The sequence below is a fragment of the Suricata suricatta genome, chromosome 10 (genome assembly GCF_006229205.1).
Source record: "Suricata suricatta isolate VVHF042 chromosome 10, meerkat_22Aug2017_6uvM2_HiC, whole genome shotgun sequence".
Classification (NCBI taxonomy): Eukaryota; Metazoa; Chordata; class Mammalia; order Carnivora; family Herpestidae; genus Suricata; species Suricata suricatta.
The window spans coordinates 45,862,845-45,874,330 of NC_043709.1; the positions used below are offsets into that span (position 1 = coordinate 45,862,845).

The 11,486-nt window shown below is 38.8% G+C and overlaps 1 protein-coding gene across 9 annotated transcripts in view; it reads right to left on the reverse strand.

Moving 5' to 3' along the window:
* Window positions 1-11,257, reverse strand: part of FRS2 (fibroblast growth factor receptor substrate 2) — a 107,728-nt gene extending 96,471 nt beyond the window's left edge. For all 9 annotated transcript variants that reach the window (XM_029954001.1, XM_029954000.1, XM_029953993.1 and 6 more), the window contains exon 1: window positions 11,097-11,257. The gene's annotated coding sequence lies outside the window, so the exon portion shown is untranslated. The remainder of the gene's footprint in view (window positions 1-11,096) is intronic.
* Between the last annotated feature and the right edge of the window lie 229 nt (window positions 11,258-11,486).

Here is an 11,486-nt window from a genome sequence, read left to right on the forward strand (position 1 = left end):
CATTCATGCTTCCTAACACTCGCACCCTCCCTCCCTCCCTCTCCCTCTCTCTCTCTCAAAAATGAATAAACATTAAAAAAACTGTTTAATAGCTAACTAGAAAAAGAATTGAACTAGTATCAGAAAAATCTGCCTCACCAACCTCCATCACCTAATATTTTTTTCTAATATTTTATTTATTTGTTTTTGAGAGAGAGAGAGATGGAGAGAGCAAGTAAGTAGGGGAGGAGTAGAGAGAGAGGGAGAGAATCCCAAGCAGGCTCTGTGCTCATGAACTGTGAGATCATGACCTGAGCTGAAATCTACAGTTGGACACTTAATGAACTGAGCCACCCACGCCCCCTTCAATCACCTAGTGTTTTCAAGTAAACCAAATTTTCTTTATTATATGCAAATCCATCAACTTTTTGATCCGAAGATCTTAGCTGGAGTTATGTAAAGCATCAAAAACACAAGCTCTAAGCTCTCAACAATCACATGTATATAATTATATGATAATTACACATTATATCTTTAAGTCTACATGTATATATGAACATAAAATACATAAGAACACGATTACAATACAACTACTACCTTAAAAGACACTTGTCAGAAAGCAATTTATGTCTATTTTATTTACTCATTCAAAAGTTCAAGGTAATGGGGCTCCTGGGTGGCTCAGTTGGTTGAGTCCAATTTTGGCTCAGGTCATGATCTCACAGTTTGTGAGTTCAAGCCCCGTATTGGGCTCTGTGCTGACAGCTCAGAGCCTGTAGCCTGCTTGAGATTCTGTGTCTCCCTCTCACTCTCTGCTCCTCCCCCACTCATACTGTCTCTGTCTCAAAAATAAATAAAACATTAAAAAAAAAAAGTTCAAGGTACTGACAGTATGACAATGTACAAGACACAGACCATGCCCTAAGTTTACAGTCTATCTAGACTTAAAAAACTTAAAAAGCAAATGTAGATAGTAAAAGGAATCTTAAGTAAACCAGGGTTTAAATTTCAATGCTACCTCTTAATAGCTATGTCTCTAAGTCTTAGTTTCTGGAACTATAAAATAAAATCATAAAATATAAAAATCCCTGGCAAACTAGAAAGCATTATACAAATTTAAGGTATATTACTGCTTAGTTTTTCATTAAGAAAAAATAAAACACTAGGATACCTCCCTGCAGGTTGTTTATTAGTTACAAAGGAAAAAGTAACTATACAGTAAAATAAACCAAACAACATCTTGACCAAAATTTAAGGAAACAGGATACTAGCCACCAGGCGTTTACTTACAAGCTCTAACCTACACAATTTTACTTATTTTTTGTTAATGTTTATTTATTTCTGAAAGACAGAACACAAGCAGGGGAGGGACAGAGAGAGATGGAAACAGACTCCAAAGCAGGTTCCAGGCTCTGAGCTGTCAGTACAGAGCCCATTGTGGGGCTCAAACCCACAAACCATGAGATCACGACCTGAGCCGAGTAGGACACTTAACCAACTGAGCCACCCAGGCACCTCTAACCTACACAATTTTAAACTAGTATAAAAATCATTCCATAAAATTAAAACAGCAGAATCATATGCAAAGACTTCAGCCATCAAAATTATGAGACAAAATATAAAATAAATATATTTAATAGGTTTTCTAAAAATAAATATTTGAGAACATAGCCAAGAAAAAGTAGAAGACTACCAAAAAATAATGATAAAGCAGCCTTAAGAAGGAACTAAATGAGGGGTGCCTGGGTGGCTCAGTTGGTTAGGTGTCCGACTTCTGCTCAGGTCATGATCTCACAGTTTGTGGGTTCGAGCCCCGCATTGGGCTCTGTGCTGACAGCTAGCTCAGAGCCTGAAGCCTGTCTTCAGATTCTGTGTCTCCCTCTCTCTCTGACCCTCCCCTGCTCATGCTGTGTCTCTGTCTCTCAAAAATAAATAAAACATTAAAATTTTTGTAAAAGGAACTAAATGAAACTTCTACAATGAAAAAATACAGAAAACAAAATATTTTAAAACTAAATGAACATACTACAACATGGATTCATGAACATGGTTCATGGATGAACCTTGAATACGTTATGTTAAGTGAATAAGCCAGAAACAAATGGGCAAATACTATATGATCCACTTATATGAGGTACTAGAATAGCCAAATTCATAGTAAACGGGAGAATCAGAAATTATTGTTTAATGGGCACAGATTTCAGTTTGGATGATGAAAAAAGTTCTGGAGATAGACAGTGGTGTTAATGAATGTACTTAACATCATGGAACTAACAGTTTAAAATAGTTTAGGGGCACGCTGGTGGCTTAGTCAGTTAAGCATCAATTCTTGGTTTTGGTTCATATCATGGTCTCACAGTTTCATCAGTTCAAGCCCCAGCTCAGGCTCCACAATGTCAGGTGGAGACTGCTTGGGATTCTCTCTCTCCCTCACTCTCTGCCCCTCCCCAACTTGTGCTGTGTCCTTCTCTCAAAATAAATACACTTAAAAAAAATAAATTTAAAGTGGTATTTTTTACTATAAAAATTAATATAACCATTAAAGTGGAAAAAAATTTAATTCAATAAACTGGTAGGACACAGCTGAAGCAAGAATTAGCCAACTGGAAGAAAGGATCTAATTATCCAGAACACAACACAGAAAGATAAAGAAATGAAAAATATGAAATATAAAAAATGAAACATGACAGGTTAAGAGGCATAGAGGGCAGAATAAGAAAACCAACTATACTTCAATACAAGATTAAAAAATATGGAAAATAAATTTTTAGAAGAAAATGGCCAAAAGTTCTCTAAAATTTTTGAAAAACCCCAATCCTCATATCCATGGCCTGGTAAATTCCAAGCATGAAAAATAAAAAGAAATCAACTTCTAGACATACCCAAATAAGGTGCAGAAAACAGATTCTAAATATAGCTATAATAACACAACAGATATCTGTAAAAGAATGACAATTAGATGGATTACAAATTTTTCAACAGCAATAGAAGCCAGAAGAGAATGGAATAAGATCTATAATGAACAAAGAAAGTGAACTGCTAATATAGAACACATACTCAGAAAAATTCATCTTCAGGAATGAGACTTAGGTATATTTTCAAACAAATAAAATGTTTTCCAACAACAGACCGTCACTAAGAAAAATCCTAAAGGGTATATTTCAGGCAGAGAAATAATGATCTTAGATCCCAGACAAGAGGTCTGAGATGCAAATAGACATGACGAGCAAGGACACTTGTAAATACAGAGGCAAATTAATCAATGGTGTTTAAAATAATAATATCTAATCTGTTGTGATTAAAGGAAAACTATGTAAAGTTTTACTTCCAAACTGGAAGAAAGGGAAAGGAGTTTTTTAATTCATTAAAATAAAAAGGAAAAGGGAATGATAAACACAAAATTTAGATGGCAGTTACTTAGAAAGCATGTCAGAGAACCCGAATGGTGAGGAGTAGAAAAGGACGCCAAAGATATTAACAATGTTTTATTTTTCAACCTAGTTAGTGGCAGTTCATTTTATAATTATTTCAATTGTACACTGAATACACAGTATGCCTTTGTAATAAAAGTAAAAATTTTAAATTAACACAGAAGAAAATAATCAAGACTAGTGATCGCTCTCTAAAAATCTAGAATACTTCACAAGCTTTGGTCTTAAAAACTGAAAAAATTGGGGCGCCTGGGTGGCTCAGTCGGTTAAGCTTCCGACTTCGGCTCAGGTCAGATCTCACATTTGTGGGTTCGAGCCCCGCATCGGGCTCTGTGCTGACAGCTAGCTCAGAGCCCGGAGCCTACTTCCAGTTCTGTGTCTCCTTCTCTCTCTGCTCCTCCCCCTCTATGCTCTGTCTCTCTCTGTACCAAAAATAAATAAAACATTAAAAAAAAAAACTGAAAAAATGGGGGCCCATTGGTGGTTCAGTCAGTTGAGCATCTGACTCTTGGTTTCGGCTCAGGTCGTGATCCCAAGGTTGTAGGACAGAGTCAGCTTAAGATTCTCTTTCCCTCTTCCTTTGCCTTTCTCCCCCCACTCACTCACACCCTCTCTCTTTCTCTCTAATTAAAAAAAAATGGAAACAATAAAAATATTCATTATTTCATTTAAGAAGTACTTACCAAGGGCCTAATCTTTGCTTATAACTGAGCTTATTAGGAGTCTTCCTAACCCTTGAGAGCAGCACTAATACAGTAGTCACTAGCCACAAGTGAGGCTATTTGCATTTAAATTAAAATTGAATAAAATTTAAAAGTTAGTTCCTCTGTAAAACTAGATACATTTTAAGTGCTTGGTAGCCATAGGAGGGCCACTATATTGAATAGCACACAGAACATTTCCATCATGACAGAAAGTTCAATTAGACACTGCTGTGACATTTTTTATAGCACTAGAAGTATACTGATAATTGAATAATCTTCAAATATAAAAGAACATCTTAAAACTGATTAAATCTCTTTTAAAAGTCATTTTATGTCTATGAAACTATAGCTTCTTAGTAGTATTCAAAACCGTTTGACGTTTGCTAAGAACATATAGTGTCAATAATTGTCCACCTTCCCATGTCCAACCAAACACCATTAAACAAAGCATTTTCTTTTATGAGCCAAAATTAAATAGTTAAACACAGTCGCTACTAAACCGTAATATAAGCCATGTCACAGGAATATGAAAATTCACAGGATGAACATATCGCTCCTTCTTGGGGGCACCAATTTTAGCTGACAGTGCTTTAAAATACTGTTCACATCTACATAAAATAGCAAAATGTGAAATTCATGTGAATTTTTATAAATAAAACCCTATAGGAATCATGAAGTTTTCTACCTACAGCAGGACTCTTTGGGCTACCTCTCCAGACTTCTGAGCATACCATTCATTTCTGCCGTCAGGAGTATTTCCAAGGAAAAATGTAAACATTGTTAAAATAAATGTATTCTATAGGAGTCCTTTATTTACCAGAAACAATGATATACAACAAAACTCTGTAAAATAACATCCTTAATAAATAAAGCAACAAACCTCCAGTTTCCTTTAAAATTAAAACACAACGGGCCTAAAGCTATTTCAACTTAACCTGAACATTTTGCTTTAGGCATTCTAACACATATTCGGTATTTCTATAGCACTCCCAATTCTTAAAATTACCTATCCAAAAACACTAAAAGGAAACAAATGTTAAGCCTTAATTTAACAGTCATTTAGGCTACATCTGCACCTTAAGTTTTCCGTTCCCCCAATGCTAAGTGAACAAGGGAGTAAAAATGCTTCTCATCTAGACAACTGCATGTAATTTCAATAGAGCTTATGCTAGTAATTGGTTTGTGTCCCCAGGAGGACTTCTGTGGCTCCACTTACATAACCCATTATGCAAAGTGCTGAACTATTCTTTCTCTAGAAAGCATTTTGAATACTGATATTTGTACAAGGTTTACTTGCTATATTAAAAAAGCTTTTCTTTCTCTAGCTTCAAAGATCTTCCCTGCAGAAGAGGTGAAAAGGAAAGCCAATTTCTACAACTTCACTATGTCAAAGGTTAGTTATTTATCTTGTTGGTTAATCAACAGAGTAATGACTTACAGCAGCACCCCCAGACAGCCTCCATCGCTTACCAGTTTCCTCTCGAGACTCTGGTTGAGAAATACAGCCTTAAATAATTTGAAGCAACTTGTCTGAACTGAAAATAATCGGAACTGCTCCTTGAAGGTCTTCATGTAAAACTTCACAACATTAAATTCAGTGGTGGTGACAGTACAGCCCCTATTGAGTAATGGGAAGGGTAGAATGTACCCAAAACCTAACGTGACTATGTATGATGTACTGGATGAGTAATCTCCCCCAATCCCCTGGCTCTGTTTAAGCCAAGGTTTTCAAATTTCAGAGCCATAATCTTAAAAACAAAACTGGGGAACCAGCAAAGAGTTGCAACTTTTATTTTGCCAAGAACTTTTAAAAAGAAAACAACTACCAATTACCACCACCATTATTTCATAAAAGAGTATGCTTACAACAGATACAGTAAAAGATCATTTTAGGAAAAAATATCGTCTTTTAAATTCAATAAATCTAACCTTATGAAAAGCTAACTCATTCTCATTTCAAACAAATGAAAACTCTCATGGACTAACACTTCTCCATAGTCCAGCATTGGGGAACCACAGGCCTAAGCAGCTAACTCCCACTTAGAAAAAGAAAACAACGGTAGGACATGCCCAAACCAAATATTAACCTATTCAATAATGAGGAAATAGAGGCTTGGAGAGGTTTAAGGACTCTCCCAATGTTGCAAACCAAGAATTCTGACACTGGTCTGTCTCATTCCAGAGTCAGAGTTACTAACCATTATGCTGAGTTTCCGCTAATATTCTTTTAGTGGTATGAAGATCCATCCTAATCCAGTCACCTTTGTGACCAGTGACAACTGAGGAATTTCCAAGACAGCTGTCTCGAGGTGTACTTCCCTGGCCATCACTCAGACTGAAGCTAAATGGAACTCCTGACCTTTGCCTCAATAATACCAGGCTCACTGCAACTAAGCCAACCAGCCCAGACAAAGCACACACAAACCCCCCCTGCCTCCAACACTACTGACGCAGGACTCAGGACATTCCCAAGTGCCTGACGTGGTTAAAAAAAAAAAAAAAAAAAAAATCCTCAAAAACAAAAAGAATACGTTAATTCTCAAGAAGGAAATAAGCACTTCCATGGTTACTCAGCCTAAAAATAATAAACTGGCCCTCAAGTTACAACTCTATGCCTCATTCTGCAAACTATTACAATCCTTTACACATTAAGAAGTACTCCATATTTAAATATCTAAACAGAAAACTACAGGATATTCTATAAATCTACAGTACTTAAATAGTTTCCAAATACATAATTTATATATATATATATATATATATATATCTCATGACATGATGGATAAAAGGGTCTTATTCTATCCCTCTACGATAATCAGAACATTAAAGACAAAACTGCTTGTGTTAATCAAAAGTATTTATATTAAAAGAGAGTTGGAAGAAAAATACATAATTAGGGACACCTGGGTGGCTCAGTCAGTTACGTCTCTAACTTTGGCTTAGGTCACAATCTCACATTCATGGGTTCAAGCCCCGTGTCGGCCTCTGTGCTGACAACTCAGAGCTCAGAGCCTAGAGCCTGCTTTGGATTCTGTATCTCCTTCTCTCTCTCTGGCCCTCCCCTGCTCACACTCTGTCTCTCCCTCTCAAAAAATAAAACGTTAAGAAAAAGAAAGGAAAGAAAGAAAGAAAGAAAAAGAAAGAGAGAGAGAGAGAGAGAAAGAAAGAAAGAAAGAAAGAAAGAAAGAAAGAAAGAAAGAAAGAAAGAAAAGTATGTAATTAAATACCATTTTCCATGAAAGGCAGTATTAGCAGCCAGTAGGAATAGATGGCACAAAAATATATTTGAATATTCAGAGACTCTTGATATTGAAACCAAAATTAAAAGTCATACATATAAATAAACAGAATACTTATCAGAGATTTGCTTCCAAATCCTCACATATCACTTGCCAACAAATGCCCAAAAGAAAAGACCAAACAGCTCTTAAGTAACCAAAGCCTAACACTCTGGAACAAACGAGTCTGAAATAATTCATCCTCTATGAAACAGGGTAATGATAGCATAATATTCTTGCTAGCAATAGCAAGAAAAGTTTATTCCCCAACTGGATTTTCAATGATCAGATTCTTTGTACTCCTTCTGAATCTGCAATGAGAGGGAGCAGAATACAATGCAGCCTATCTTTTCCTTCTGTTTTAAAGAGATTCATCTAAAATAAAGGTTCATTTTTTTCTTTCCTCATAAACTCTCCCTCGGCTCTTTCATCTCCTCATACGGATTCAACAAGTACATCGATTTGTATTGTTCTCTACACCCATGTTTAATATAAGCCTAGCACTGGCCTCTCTCATGAACTACAAACCCACATTTCCAAAAACCTTTGGGAATTTCCAGTGTTTTGCAAGAACATAAAATACAACATATTCAAAACTGATTTCATGATGCAGCTCCTTGCCTCTATTTCTAATAACAATACCACCATCAGCATCACCATCACCCATACTTAAAAAGAGTAGAATTTTCAACTTGCAGCTCCTCCAAACCTTCCCCCAACAACTCCTCCCCCACGCACCCCACCTCAATGCCGCTGCCTTCGCCCAGTATGTATACTGTATTGAGATTCAGCTTTCTACAATCATTTTACATATGACACTATTAGACCTAGTATTTTCTCATTAACTCCTAACTACTAACATATTTAAATATGTTCTGCAATCCAGCCCCAATTAAAATCGCAAACCTCATCTCTTATTTCCAAAAGTCAACCCTATATTCTAAGTAATCTGTCCACTAACTTTTCTCTGGGTATACAATGGACTTTCCCACCCCCACACTTGTGCTTGCATCATTCCCTTTATTTGACAAGCCTTCTTCATCCATCTACTCCTAACCCCTAAATTTTTGACTTAGCAAAGTCTTAGCAAAGTCTGCAATGGTAAAATCAGGTCACCAGCTTATTGGGAGGCAGCCTGATATGGTGGAAATGCAGTCTTTGGCACCAACCAGACCTGGATTCAAATGGAGGCTCAGCCACTTAATATATCTGAGTACTGCCCGTGTTATTAAGAAAGATGCTTATATGTTGTTGTGAAGCTTAGAAAATGTATGTAAATCAACTAGCATACAGCATAAGGCTAAGTGTTCAACAGCTTCAGAGCTACCTTTCTAAGTAGTATTTACCTCCACTTCCCACTTTTTAGCTGAGTACTCCAATTAAAAAATGAACCCATTTTCCTTTTATAGAATTCCAAACTTTAGGTCAAACCACTCACACAGTAAGTATTTACATATTTTTATGCAGATATCTTATATCCCTTCAAATTCCTAAAGATCAAAAATTTAATCTTTGTATCCTATAATGCCTAAGAGTGCTTCTTATGAAGCACACAACACCCGCCTCCAATTAGAAAACAATTTTAATATGCCTAACAATTCAATTCACCTCTTCATGACTTCTGACACACCTTAGGAAATTTCTGCCAAAACGTGAATTTTAGTGGCTTGGGCTCTACCTTTATTTGTTCCTAACATAGCTTGATACCTAACAGTAAAAGTTCAGTAGCCACTGAGTTGACTTGAATACTACAATACAATGTACAATGTAAATGTTTAATGTCTATTGAATGAACTTGAACATAATAAAATTTATACTGCCTAAGGGCACCTGAAATTCCCCAATTACCTTTTTCTGCTCTTACAATTCTTTAAAATACTTCCCTTCTAAACACATCAGCTATCATACTTTCAGTACGGATCCATAATCATGTCTGACTTGACTCCTTTTGCAGATTTTCTCTATTCTAATATTCCACCCATAAGCTCTAAACAATTAAGTACTTCAAACGACTAAGAATCTAGAGTTTCTATCTAAATCTAAAAATCAGGCAACTAATGTTTCCTCCACAATTTTTTCCAGGGACTTTAAAAAAATCATCCACCCTTTTACCACAATCAATTAAGGAATAAAAGAAACCATTTTTTAAAAATCATCCACCCTTTGCCTGCTGAAAATCAACAACACTAAAATAAGTGTTCTTGTGCACAGGAGAGCTCACTGACCTTACCACTTCAGTCTACTTTCCCTAATTCGTGATATTACCTTCCCTTCCAGTAGTGGGAGGCGAATAAGGTAAGTTCCCAAAAAACTACAGTATCTTGTTCTTAACATAAGAACAAGATGAGAAGTGCAGGAAAGTGTCACAGGTTTCACAAAGATGGTTTTGTGCATACTTGCCTTCCAAAATCAATGGTCATCTGCAGACAGCCATACCTGCAGTGACCACATTCTCTTGTAATCATTTAAAAATCACTATTAAATGTGGAAAACCCTTATCTCCTACAAGCCTTCCAGCAAAAATTATCTAAAATCTGTTCACTTAAAAAAAAAAAAAACAAAAACAAAAACCCAACTACCTGCATCACTTTCTCCTCTAGGAAATTATCAATTTGTCAGAGGTAAACGCTTCAAATAGGTTAAACACACACACACACACACACACACTGGAAACCCCTCTGCCCACCTGTGTGCACCCTCTGCAATGCAGCACAATTGTAACAGTACGCGGAACCTCGACGGAGTTACTGAGAAAAAATTTTTCTTTAACGGTTAAGGAAAGTGACAGTTCCAAATATGAAGGCATACAAACTTCGGGGAAGGGGGATACAATAATTCTCCAAATAATAATAATAATAATAATAATACTCCAACCCTCTCCAATTAACTCATGCAATAACCGCAGACTAAACTAACTCATCGTTTAATTGTGACTTCAGATGGCCACAAGAATTAGGAGTGCATATTAGAGAACAGCATCCTTAAGTCTGCAAGAAAAAAAGGGAACTTATCTTAACCACTGACTCTGCTCAAGCAAGCTGTTTTTCTAAGTGACTTCAACAACAGCCTGAGCAAGCTTTCCAGTGAGTAAAGATCTTGGGAGACACGCTGGTGCCACGCTGACCTACGTATCCAGAACCGGTCCCGAGAGCAGTCCAATCGATCCCGGGCAACCCCTAGGCGGGTCTGGATGAAAAGCTTTGCAAAAGATCCCCCGCACCTACACAGGCATCGCCCAGCCCCGGGACCGAGGAGACGACACCCCTGGGACCCAGGCAAATTACTGACCCGAAGGCACAGCCCGAGGATGCAAAACTCGGAAACTGGAACCAAGAGTGAGTCTGGTGTCCAGGTTCCCAGCTCCAGGTCAACACAGAAAACCAAATCTGAGACGCAGCGTGAAGATTTGGGGGAGCAAAAATGAGGAGGTCGGATGGACAGAGGCCCAGCCCATCCTCACTCTTAAGTCCCAACGGCCACAACAGCTCCAGGAACCCCCTCCTCGGCTCCGCCCCGCCTACCCCAAGGCCCGGCCGCCCGCTCCTTCCCGCCCGGTGGACTGGGCGAGAACGTCGGCGGTCGACAAGCCCCTTCCCCGAACCCCGAAAAGCCGAGCCCGCAGCGTAGAGCGGGCAGCGGGGGCCCGAGAGCACAAGCCCTGACGCGGCCCGCAGCGATCCTGGTGTGCTCCCCCGGCCACTCACCGTCGCCCTGGACGTTGGGATGGAGCAGGCGCGGGTCGGCGGCCACGGACCCCCGGGCTCCGACCCGGGCAGGAGCCCTTACGCGTAGCCGATCGAGACACAGCAGCTGTGCCTACCAGGCCTCTCTCCGGCCCGAACCTTGGAAAAGCACTTCCGGGGGAGCGGGGGAGGGAAGGGTTTTGGCACCGGAACTGCTAACGGGCTGGAGCTGCCGGGGCCTCCCGGGCGGGGCGGGGCGGGACGGGGCGTGGCCTCTCCCGCCTAGCGCCTTAAAGCCTCCCCAGCCCAGACTCGTCACTAACCCTTTCTGCCCCGAGGCCCCTTGGATCTCCAGGCTATGGTTGCGTCCCTTACTGCTCTTCCAGTTATTCCACTCCAGCCACCTAATTT